The sequence below is a fragment of the Haliotis rufescens genome, unplaced genomic scaffold (genome assembly GCF_023055435.1).
Source record: "Haliotis rufescens isolate VD_foot unplaced genomic scaffold, xgHalRufe1.0.p SCAF_4, whole genome shotgun sequence".
NCBI lineage: Eukaryota > Metazoa > Mollusca > Gastropoda > Lepetellida > Haliotidae > Haliotis > Haliotis rufescens.
The window spans coordinates 15,568,902-15,582,739 of NW_025964112.1; the positions used below are offsets into that span (position 1 = coordinate 15,568,902).

Here is a 13,838-nt window from a genome sequence, read left to right on the forward strand (position 1 = left end):
ACGATCAACGCCATTTCCTGTTTCCTGGATTCCAGACACTTTGTTTTGTTTGTTGTTAAACGCCATAGTCAGCAGTAGTCCGTCTATAATCACGTCTAGACCAAACAATCCAGTGACTGATATTATGAGCATCGATCGATGCAGTTGGGATACGATGACATGCATCAACCAAGTCAGCGAGCGTGACCACCCAATCCCGTTAGTCACCTCTTACGACAATCATAGTCGCCTGTTACTGAAAGCCTGGGTTGCTGAAGACCTATTCTAACACGGATCTTCACAGGTTTTCAAGGCACCACCTAGACTTGATCATCTAGGCTTGGGTGCATTTCCCTTTTTTAGATACTTTTGTTAACTTCATAACATGGGTAGAGTGTGCAATTCATGGATCCATCTTTGCTATAGTACTAACAAATGTACACATGGCAAGGGAAGATAACTCAAACATATTTGGGCTTGGGTTTGATGCCAGCTGTAGAGCAAAACATGTTTACCCTTTTTTCAACACATGCATGGTGTCATCACTGATTTTCAGTGATCCATTCATATCATATTCACTGCTATTTAGCCTTTTACACCCAATGGAATCTGTTTCGGCAGATAATGGAGGCTAAATATTTTCCCATTTACGCTTTATATTTACAGGACTGGTTCGCTCGAAACTAACCTCACTAAATGTCAGTGTCCCCGTCCACAAAGCCATCTTAGCTACGACTACTGTATATCTTGAAATTAATACGTCTCCAAAGTATTACGACTGCTGACCCCTAGCCAGAAATGCAACTCAAAATCAATGCGACTCCCCCACCCCATCGCCAGTAGAATGATAAATATGCTTTCGCTCTTAATTGTAACAAAGAAGTTGTTCATCCATAAATTCTTATCCTTACTTAGAACGCCGACTTCTAATGCCTATCAAAGAAGTTATGCTTTCTTTTATCCAATCAATCAGCAAATAGCACCGCTTATTAGCACTCATTACAGCACTTCCGTAATAAGAATCAACAGTGTTTTCCTAATAACAACACACAGTATATATTTTTATTCTGTTGACTGGCATTAAGGAAGTTCAAAGGCAATAAAATAATTGAACAACACAGTTCACTGATTAGAGTGGTCAGTGATGCCTAGTTTGACACGAGTGGGTAGAACTCTTGATCCCAGCAGTGATAACTCACCGGGTGCCTATTGTGTAATTCCTATTCTTTAAATGACATTGTTATGTACTTGTTACAACTGCTGCTCAATAAACCGCGTTTGTGTATATATTCAAGTTGGTATTTCAGTATCCAAAGTGTGCAGTGATGCTGTCTTATTGTTGATAGTCATTTTGGAGACATAAATGTGAAGTTTCATTAATGCGAACAAAGACCGCTCACATTTTTCGCATTTAATTCACACTTGCGTTAATTTCAAGATTTACAGTATTATAGCCAATGTTCAAGTTTGGGAGTTATTATTGTCTTAGCGCTAAGATCACTTTGTGGAACGGGGCCCAGGTTATTACACGGCTATGTGCCAAAGCTAATTTAGTCTTCAAGAATAGTACACAAGCTCCCTTCTTGAAGACATGTACGATTAGAACAACAACTAGCAATGCATACATAAGCCTAACCGTCTGAATGCATTGTCTACCAGGATCAACATTGTCTGTTGTCATTACCTTGCCAAAAGCATGCTGACAAAAACATTTGACACATTCCTGTAACAAACCGCAGTCTTGTAAACACTGTCTGAAAGCTGCGTATAGCTGACTGTCAAAAGAAACATTGAAGAAGCAGAGTAATTTGTTTGTTATGTCCATACAGTTAATACATGCTCAGATGGGAAGTGTTAGGACATAAACTCTACTGATGAGTGCTGGCGCCATTACGTCAGTGTACCATTGGAAAAACTGACCTATGGGATATGGATTTAATTATATGTAGGTGTGCTGGTTGTAAAGGTGTACTTTTTTACCCCAACAAAGTGACTTTTTGCCTTTGCTTATCCTTTACTTTTGGAATGGTATTGATGAAACCATTAGCCTAATGAACAAGCCACACAGGACAAATTGTGCTCAGGCAAACATGTATTGGAAAATATTGATATAGCTTAGGACTAAGACAGTATTGAATTTAATGGTCACAGTCCATTGATATATCCTTATACACTCACACTGCATAAAAATATCCTTAGAACCCACACTGCACATTAAAACCTACACTGCATAAGATATATCATTAGAATCCACACTGCATAGATATATCCTTTGACACCCACAAGGCATAGACATATCCTTTGACACCCACACAACATAGATATATCCTTTGACACCCACAAGGCATAGATATATCCTTTGACACCCACACTACATAGATATATCCTTTGACATCCACAAGGCATAGAAATATCCTTTAACTCCCACAAGGCATAGACATATCCTTTGACACCCACACTACATAGATATATCCTTTGACACCCACAAGGCATAGATAGATCCTTTGACGCCCACCAGGCATAGATATATCCTTTGACGCCCACAAGGCATAGATATATCCTTTGACACCCACACTACATAGATATATCCTTTGACGCCCACAAGGCATAGATATATCCTTTGACACCTTCATGGCAAAGATATACAATCAGACATCCACACAGAGATAAATCCTCAGACTCAATTACTACACACACTACAGATCTCTATGTTAGCGATGACACCCAAAATGGAAAAATCTACCTCAGCACGGAACCTCAAACTGCAAGCACGGACACCATAACTACGTAAATCAACCACAGCGCAGGTGTACTTTAGCTATTACCACACAAAATTATCCCCACTGCGCAGATGCACCTTGCGATGCACAGACAAGATTCCCTGCTCAAGTGGAGCACCTGTCCTTTAAGGATCTTAGACACGAACGAATGTCAATCTGTATTCTTTCCACTGACATTTCACAACTGCATGTCATGTTTTTGTCCTGTTACGTAATCCATTTTGACATGAGCCAGCAAACAATGACAGGCATGAAGTAAGAACTATACAATACCATCTTTTTAGAACTTACAATTTTGGCAAATGAGTTTGGTCTTGGGTGGTATGGTATGCCATCACATTAGGAGATGGAGGGGAACGGTAGGGTGGGTCTTTATGGACTTGTGAACGAGAGCTTGGTGCTGGGGTTTGGTCGGTTGATGAAGTTTGATATAATGAGGATATTTCAAACTGTTAGTGTTATGTGTATTGGGAGTGAGGGGCTTGTTGGTTTGCTAGTTTACTATAAATATGTTTTATGTGTTTGTTTTTTTGTTTTTATAAAGAATAGATGGAGGGTGTGTAATCTCAAGAAATGCAAAATGATAATCTATAGGAAAAATGATAATAAAATCATGTTGCTATGATACTGACAAGTTCATGAAAAATCACACTCTTACAATTATACATTTACATTTTAATTCACTAAACATTGAACAAACGATCAACATTCACAAGAAAAAGAATTTGCACCAGAGTGAGTGAGTGAGTTTTGTTTAACGCCGCTTTTAACAGTATTCCAGTTATATTGCGGCATGTCAGCTTAATGTGGGAGGAAAACCTGAAGTGATGCAGGTCTCAGACGTTTACCACTTCGGTGAAACCCACGAGCATGGGTATGGTGCTGACAAACCTAGAAACATAATTGGGGCGAACCGGGATTCGAACCCACAATCATAGGTTTTTGGCGTGCCGTGGCGCCTTATACGACTAGGCCACCCGTGCCCCCTTGCACCAGATGAGAAGCATTCAATATAATAAATAATAAATATACAATACATGAATATTATTTGTTATGTTTGAAAACATGATTCCAATAAATACATAATGTCTACAGTATCATGAATATTTTACTGCTTCTAATTAACCATCAACATAGATGCGAGATCAGCATTTTTCTTGACTGGGTATACAAAACGAACTCCTTTAAGGTAAACCACAATCAATCAGGGCTTCAAAGCCTTAGGGTTTTTCATATCTCCTTTACATGTAAAGATCCAACAAGGTAAAACCATCAACTGATAGAATCCTAACTCTCAAATAATTATAAATAAATTGCAAGTGATTCATTGTTTGATTATCTAACCAAGCAATATTTGTTTATAAACTTGTGTGCAAACTTTGCGTAATTTACGGATTTGCAAAGAGCATAATTTTTTACGTTTATACATCCATAAATGCAAAAGATGTTGAAAAAATTCTTAATTAAACACCTAATTATGACACCAGGTGTCAGTCAAAAGGGAACCCTTACCAGGCAACACCCGTACAAGGTAATGTCAAGGTCAAATAAAGGTTAAGGTCAAGGTCACTACGCAGTTGACCCAAGAATAAAAAATTCTTCAACGATCCAAGCCCATGAACTTCACATATTTTAATAACGACAACATGTATACAGAACAACTGAATCCAGGTTACATATTTTTTTAATAATGACAAAGAAAGTAGTACTTAAATCTCCACTTTTCACCTGACACATGTCACACACCCAGATCAGCAAGTACAAGACCGATCTCAAGTGCTATACAAATATCAATATTAACAAACAAACATAATCTTGAACTCTTAATCTCACAGATTAAATAATGTCCCAAAGCCAAAACGCTGGGTGTTCAACCTAAAGTATTTTTTCTGTTTTGTTCGTGTGACTGGATCAATATGCCAGATAGAATCTCGGACATTCAGCTGGTGATCAAATCGTACCTTAGTACACACTTAACGTGACAATGTAATCTGTGACTGCACTGGTCATACTACACACGGCCCTGTAACTGAGACCTGGCAGCTATGTCAACTATTTGTGTTGAATGGAGTGCAACTTGCTTTTACATTATAACTGGGTGGTCGATATATTCATTTTCGGGGAGCTATTATTTAGTTGAAATGTTGTATATGCATGTGGGTTTGTCTGTGCGAACAACTGAAAAAGAAAATCAGAATATGTGATGGTTATATAAATTTTATTTAAGTATTATTTAAACTGAGTGAGTATGGTTTTATGCTGATTTTAACAGTATTCCAGCAATATCACAACAGGGAATACCAGAGTTTCATGTGGGGAATCGAACCCAGATCTTCAGCGTGACAGGCAAACGCTGTAACCACTAGGCTACTCCACCATCAGTAATATTCAAACTGAGCCTGGTTCTCTAACAATATGACAACAATATTGAAGTGACGGACACCTACCACACTGTTGATGCTGATGGCTCAACCAGGGTGATGACTTTAATTTGGGTGATTCTGAGATCCGGGATCCACCACCTTGAGATTCTGGTATACAGAATCCGTCCCCTCAGACCATTGTTCAAACCGTGCCCTTTATTAATTCTGAATTTTCCTGTGTAATAGCTTATCAACTATCAGCTACTACCATGCATATGTCTTAGATTCAAGGTCACCCAACAATTTCGGGCTATAAATGAAATTTTAAACCAAATCCATTAATGTTGACCATTTTCATTCCGTCAAACAGTCATTTTCATTCGTACTAAAAAAATACTTCAAACATGAAAAATAAAAATATGAATGTAAGATTCCATTAGCACACAATGCGTTTGGAAACAATGTCCCCGCACAAAATGGACCCACTTTCCACATGACCTTGACCCATAACACTCAATGAGAATAAGTTGTACAATAACTATTATGTTCTACTCTGTCAGCAAGCTCTCCAGCTTAAGGACTGACTGACACATGCCTATATCATAATCTCACTCGTGCAATGTGAAGTGGCTTTAATAAAAGCAAATAAAGCGTTTAGGCCTACCATGGTTAGCTGGGCACTCTATCACATCAATCCTCAATTAGACAACACAGTTGCTTTTCTAGAAATTCAACAAACACAGGATGAAACAAACAAGACTACAATCAGCCCAAGTATAAGACTAGCATGCTTCAAGGTTGTCATCAAGTATGATGTTCAAAAGACAATAAGTTGTCAGGACAATGTTCTCATTATCAGTGCCAGTTTTATCAGTGGGCGATTTCTACCTTAAATCTTGGCATAAGATCCCTGCAAACAAGAAGCAGGGGTAAGTAGTTTATTTCTTTTGACAGATTTACATTGTTGAAAACATGGCGGGAGTTGGGGTTAATGCCACCTAAACATGACTTTAGTCACAACAATGCATGTCAGGTTAACGTGTTTAGAAAACTCGAAGAAAAACAATTCTCTGACGTTGACCCTTTTTTAAAATGCAGGAGCATGAGCGTTAAAAAATTAAAGTGAAGAAATGGAGTTGTTGTTATTTAACGCCAAAATCAGCAATATTCCGGCTATATGATGGCAGCCTGTAAATAATCAAATCTGCACCAGACAACCCAGTGATTGATATTGTTAACAATTATTCATGTCATCGGCATGCTGTCAAGGAAGTCACCAAGGTTGAACACTGATCTGGTCAGTTGCCTCTTACAACCAGCATAGGCTGCTAGGGTTAATTTTTAATTTTGAAATCCGAAATCCCGATGGGTGTCTCAAGTGTCACATAATAAGTTTACATGTATGTCAGGATATGTAGGGCTTTATGGCAAAATATATATGAGTTCCTAGTTTGCTTTTTTGTTAAATGCAGCACTTAGAAATATTCTAGTTCTATGGTGGCGGCTTGAAAAAATCTAATCGGGACAAGACAAATCAGAGATTGATATTATGAGCAAAGTCTCATGACACTGGGACAGGTGACAAGAAATCAGCCAAATCCTAGAGCCTGACCCCCTGATCCATCTATTGAATCACGTCATACCAACAGCAGAGATTGTTGAAGACTAATGCCAACCCTGAATCCTCTATCACAGAAACTAATCATAGATTTACAGGGCTCCAGACATTTTTGTTAAAACCAGTGAGTATTTACTCACATGTCACGTTGATATTTTCATAGTTTTCTTTGGGTATTCAATATATTTATACACCTTTGGATCAGTCTATTTATAAACCAATGAGTACACATTCTTAAAAAATAATTCTGCTTACAATGTTGTTTAGGCAACTTTTTATTTTATTCTCTTCAGGTGTTGCCCCATGTGTCATAGTGTGCATTAGCTCACAGCAGCGATACACGTCACGGCTACAATAAGTGATACGTAGACCTAGTGTGCACTATTCACTGCAGTGGAGTTTTATGAATATGTGATGCGTGCATTCAATCACTAAATATACGATATATCGCAAAGAACAACTAGGAATGAATTGCGGTTTAATCACAATAAAACATTCTTCTATCATGACGTAATTTCTGGAGATTCGAACATGTGCTCGAAACTTGATGACGTCATATATTGGACGACGTTATTTTTAAGAGGGAAGTGTCTGGTGAGTTGTTCCCCATAGATTTAGCTTGGCAACGCAGATAAACGCAGTGGCGGAGAGTGGGAGAGATATGACAATCAGTATTAGGAGAAAAGGTACAGGTAATCGATGTGAGGATTGTGAGAATGTGTGGGGATTACCAAACTTAACAATGGACTTGTCCAACATAGCTGAGGTCGGACTCTATTCAGGGAGTCATCATTATCAAAATAGCGTGAATATTTATAAAGCTTGTACATTTCATTAACATTCTTAAAGGGGATGTACAAAATGTTGATATCTCATGTCAGAAATAAACAACTCCCACTCATCGTTTATCTGTTAAATATAGATGAGAAAAGATATTCTGGTTTGAAGCTTAGGAGAGATGTAATACTACTGGGTTTTTCCAAATATTTCATGTGTAATTGTATGCTAGCATCTCAAATTAATTGATTATACTGATCTATTTTCCGTATTTGATTTTATCACATGTTGTACTGATCCCGCACTAGTTAACTGTTTCATGTATCTGCAGTTTGACAAAAACATTTCGGACCAATTGCTTGTGTTTGGGAACTACTTTTGAATCACCAACAGCTCAAGGATACAGCTGCCCCTTCACTGGAGATTTGCCACCCATGGAAAATATCATCAGCCCCAAATAACTTGCTGAAACAATTTCTTTACATTGCTTGAACATTCTTCCCAAACCTTCCCCCTTCACGTTCCGTAACAATGAGTGTCATCGGTTGGGCAGGAGATGCTCTGATTGCCTCTAATACCAGGACCCACTTGCACAAAGCGATTTAAGCGCTACAACTATTGTAAGCCTATGTTAAAGCATGGGGGTTAGGATCATCTTAGCGCTAAGATCGCTTTGTGCAAGTGGGCCCTGGTTTCTTCATTGTCATTACACAGCTTCATGCAAAAATATTATTTTCAAGTTATGTTTTTGTTACATTTTCATTTTCAGAAGTGAATGTTGTACACTGCTGTCCCACAAAATAACCAGCTTTTTCAGTGGTTGATAGCATGAACAACAATCCATGATGCATGATCAGGGTGACATATGAAACACAATCTGCCAGGTAACCTAGGCCTCAATCCTCAATTCAGTCATCATAAAAAACATAGGGTGTGGGGAGTTATTATGAAACAATTTGCAGTGGGTTACTTTTGAAGAAAATATTTTCATGAACATTTCTTTTCAAAATTTGCATTAAAATTAAACATGACAAGAGATATTTGTTTTTCAACATGGAGCAGTATATTAAAGCACACAGAGTAGAATATAAAAAGCAAAATTAACATGACACCAGGTAGTCTCAGAAATAAAAGCCTTTGAGCTGTCTCATAAAACTGAAGAGAAAAATTCAGATTTGTACAGACTTATTAAGCTAAAATGTCAGAATATGTATATGTATCCTGGCAAAAACATTCCCACACAATCAACATAACAAGTGAACAATTACCAAAAAACATTCAAGTCTCCTGATTAATGTAATCAGTACATTCGACATGTCTAAAAATACACTTCTGGGGGTAACGACACACTGCCATGTAACATCATCACGCTCTTTTCAATTACATAACATCAATAACCAATCAATACCTCTATTTCCACAATCAGCTTGTACAATCCACTAAAACCTCGCATCCTACAGTGTTTGAAAATTAACTTAAAGAAGAAAATAATGCTGTCTCACAAGGTTCAAAGCCAAATTTCTTGGTGATTGATACAAATTATTTATTTATGTCCACAACTTTTTTTTACACTTAAGTCTCCACACTGTGTGCCGGGGAGGGAACTCAATACATAGCTGTGGGTTTATCACTGTGAGTATGACACATGTAACAATTCACAGCTCGGAAAACATGGGCTGGGAGAATACACCCTTATATCGCGGACTTTGAGCAAGCGTCTAACAAGGGATAGGGTGACCGCGAAGAGAGCGGTCCGTGACATCCAGAACAAATGAGCTCGCCAATTAAGCTTTGTCGGAGTGCCGGCTAATTGTTGCTCGGTAAGCAGAGGAACGAATCGCATCCAGAACCCACAAAGGCAATATTCTCGGCTGCTTCTAAGCGTCCCTTCATCTTCGGTATCATCAGCAGCAACTGAGAGCTAGTCAGTCCTACACAGCCCAACGCTTGTTAACTGTCACCCCGATGGCCCTTACCTGTGCGGACTCACTGTTAGTTATTGTTCATTCTTTGTAAGAAAACCATCCTGCTGAAGTTTTGCTGGTCGTCCTTGCTGGTTTAGTGGTATGGTCGGACGATTTCTGTATGGTTGGACGACCCAAGTGGAGTTTTTTAACCTGTGACAGGTAAAGGGGATTTTATGGAAGGCGACTATCACTTGATATCTGGATGCTCCTTGTAGCGTCTCGCTTCTCAGGGAAATATACCTATGCGTTTTGGGACGGTGACGTTTAACACGAGGCTGACATTTTTACTGGTTTCTATGCCTAGATTAAAGAAAATTAATACAAGTCTCATGTAACATGACTTCATTCTCAGATTTATTGAATACAATTCAACGTGGATTAATTTCCAAATTCGTAATTGTAGCGCAAGGGAGTTTTATTTACTCACAGTGGGGATTGGTAAAAATACGTTCAAGTGTGAAAAAAGTAAAAAAGTCGAGGTCCTTGACCTGATAGAGTTACCTCTGTGACCTCAATGAAGCTATCCAATATTCAGAAACCTAATCTCAATTTCACATTATCATTCTCGAGTTTACAAAAAATGTCATCAGATGTATTCCGCCAAAATGTGATGTATCATCTACTGATTTATAATACTAACTGAAAACTAATCCTTGTGTAAGAGATGGCCTCAATCTACTAAATCTAGGTTTCTGTTTCCAAAGTCCCTGCAAAAGTTTGTCTGTCAACAGCGACCTGTCAACATTGTTATCACAGATTGTACAGTATTACCTGTGACTCCAATAAGTCTCTCCCTGACACCAACACTAAGACTTTACAAGGCATTAACGTGTAGAGCTCTTCAAGTCTCACGATGCCTTCTTGGCAACAACCCATTTGGTCTACAGTGACTTTTTGAGGGGACATGTGGGATCTCTCACTGTGATATTATGCAGCGGTAGTTTTAATTTACTTGGATGCCTTGTGTTTATTTCTAAACAAAACCTTGGATTTCTGTGTTTTTTGTTGTAAACATTTTGATTTCTTACATACTTTGTATTAAGAACCAATCAGAGTTAAGGAGTATTCTGAATGGATTAAGTTGTCTCCCTTGAATGGTTTTCTTTAATGGAAACAAGAAGTCTGGTAAGAAGTTTTTCCTACTACAGCTGTAAATACTTCTTATTGTTATTATAAGTAAAGAATTATTATTAGTTTATTTTAATGTTATTCATTAACTCATACTGATAATCATGAAATTTCATTTCCTTGTGCCCATGAATTCCTGAAACTGAAGTCATACACTGCAAGGGAGCTCTTCTCAAAGAGACAGGTGCTTGACTCTATATGTGCAGTGGGAACTCTATTTACAATATTTGTTGAATCTATTTTTAAACAATAACTGTGCCAGGAGTGCCCTTTTTGAAATCTATTTTTTTTTATTGAGGGATCAATATGTTCATATATCATGGCATTAAGTTACACATCGACATGAACAATACATGTATTTAAGTCGGCGATGTTTGAGATAATGTGTTTACTCAGTCACCATTCATTCTACTGTAAGCTGTATATGATCCCTTTAAGAGAAACCATAGCTCTGGATATAAATGTTGTTACTCTTCACCTGAAATACTGCTTTTTTAAACCTTTTTACAATCTGTGCACCCATCCCCAAAAGGTTTGTGATTCTGACTTTTGGCAGGGTGCTGTTGAATAAAGCGAGCTTAGCACTTAGGTGATCGTAACTCCCATACCTTAACATGGACTAAGTCGTAGCGCTAAGGTTGTTTTGTACAATGGCACCCTGGTTAATAGGTGGGTTCTTCTTCATAACAGAATATCAACAGTAAACACCACTAGTCTTAACCTCAGATATTAGGAAATCTCAATGAAAACAATAATTCTATTATTTAATGTTGTTATTATATCTTGAAAAAATTCCAGATCCAGATTGTCATATTTTTGGTGACCAAAATGGTTAAATTTACCTAAAATTGGTTCACTTGTTATAACATTCTTTTCACAGCAAAAAATTTAAGGTGTCTGGATAAACAGAATTCAGCTGTAGAATATCAAATTGTGAAAAGTCAATTCAAGAATACAGTAAAATGGCATCTTTCATTTAATGGAAACATAAATGAAAGGAAAAAATATTAAAAATTTGGGTCTTGGCTTCTGGGTATTTGGAAAAAAATATAATTCCCAACTGTTAAGATAGTTGATTGTGAAGAGGACTTCTGTTGAAAATCTGAGGACTTTATATGTGAAGAGGACTTCTGTTGAAATCTGAGGACTTTATAGTGTGATGACAAGCCAAATTACAAGATTTATGGCAGAGATGTAATAGATGTAGGATATTCGCAGGAATTATATAAACCATGACATATCCCAGTTCCATCAATGATAGATGTTCGAATCCGACATGAGACTCAAACCAATAAGTACTAGAATGTGTACTTTACTAAGAAAGTGTAATCCCGAATATGACATTTGTTACATTTGACCACTTTCTAAATGGCATTGTGTATTTATCAATGATAGAGTCAATCTGTGTGGCAACACCTGTGAAGATCCAGGTTAGAATAGGTCTTCAGCAACCTATTCATGCTGTAAAAGGGTGACTTTGCTTGTTGTAAGAGGTGACTAACGGGATTGGGTGGTCAGACTTGCTGATTTGGTTGATGCATATCACTGTATCCCAATTGCGTGGATCGATGCTCATGATATCAATCACTTGACTGTCTGGTTCAGACGTGATTATTTACAGACCACCATCATACAGCTGGAATATTGCTAAGTGCAGCATTAAACAACAAACAAACAAACAAACAAACAAACAAACAAACAAACAAACAAACAAACTGTGGGGCAGCTGAATGTGGTAATAGTGTCTACACCATTTCCTATACCACAACCCTACCATACTTAGACTCCACCTAAACTCTACCAATCTACTACTGGTTCAACTGTAACAGAGTAATATCAGGTAATTCACTAATCTGGTCTAACCATTGAACCATTTACGACTCAAGAGTTAAGAACAGACGGATAGTTAACCCACTGGACCTTGGAGACTTCTGGTTGCAGGAATCGTGGGACACATATGTTTATCGTCAAGATATCAGGATATCATATTGGCTTGGGACTAAAGCTGTTGCACAATGCACTTCTGATATAATTACGCAGATAGTGTATAGCTGGGAAGCACTTACTTGGAAGATGACTGTCAAATACCCAGGACGTGTAACTTCAGGGATATTCAGAGGATCTGAAAATAGTTCCATATCGTTGTATCATGGTGCAACACTGTGGATTAATATTTAACATCAATCAGCATCGGTGAGTGCATGTATGTCAATGTCAAGTTGTGTTCATTATTTATCGTTGATGTTACCGTATTCGACGTAATTAACGCCCAGGGCGCTCTCAAAATTAGAAATAGGGGGCTCTTATTGGAATATTATTTTGGTGAAAAAAACAGTTGAAAGATCGTAAATTCGTGGTTTATGCTGACAGCCTGAAATGTATATATACGACAGATATATTTTTCCAGAATTTAATTGCCCATAATTAAGGGTGTATATAACACACGAGTGCATATCATACATGAATAAATAAGTCTTGTGTACATTGATCAATCGGAAGGGGTGCTGATTGGGATTGTTCACTAGCCAATATATTAGCAAATATCACTGTGGTAATTATTTCATAAGCGTTGGTTTAAGTAATCCTATGATATAAATTTAATGTAAAATGGACAGATTACATTTGGTAATTTATCGAAAATCTTTCCATAAGAAAATAAGTTGACCTTTTCTTGACTAACTACATTAATTCTAAATTGACAAAACCTTTCTCACAGTCAGACAACTGAAATATCAGGAAAGGTTCTCGGAACATGCTGCCAACGATAAAGCTGTTTAAATCATGACAGATTTTCATCACAAACCAGGCATACATGTCGGATGTGTATTGAAAGATGTATCCTTGAATGTAGTGCACACGATTTTTTAAAGAAAAAATGAAAATGGATCCTTTTTATATGGTGCAGCCAATTAAAATCCTACAGGTGTGGATTTTTAAAAAAAAAATGGTTAATTGCAGTGCACTTGAAGATTGGTTGAAGTGCGTTGACACAAGAGCGTAACATGGAGTATTGCGAAGACATTCTTTTGCCAAGCACTTGAGACACGTCGTTGAGGACAGCATGAATGATGTGTAAAATTCTATTGAATATTCGCCACAAAACTGTCCGGTCACCAATTCATATTTTTCCCTAATGATTAGGCAATCTTGAAAATGTTACACTCGTAAAGGACACATGTATATTTACTAAGTTGTTCACGAAAGCAAAATAACTCAATGCGAGATA

General features: G+C 37.5%; 1 protein-coding gene across 6 annotated transcripts in view; it reads left to right on the top strand.

The window, feature by feature from the left end:
• LOC124140510 (frizzled-5-like) overlaps nt 1–13,838 on the top strand; it is a 120,047-nt gene that overhangs the window by 42,466 nt on the left and 63,743 nt on the right. Inside the window, exon 1 of one of the 6 annotated variants that reach the window (XM_046508121.2) lies at nt 9,510–9,643. The exons of 4 other annotated variants lie outside the window; for them this stretch is intronic. The gene's annotated coding sequence lies outside the window, so the exon portion shown is untranslated. Of the gene's footprint in view, nt 1–9,509; nt 9,644–12,705; nt 12,806–13,838 lie in introns of those variants that run through there. One more of the 6 variants, XM_046508123.2, reaches the window with a different exon arrangement.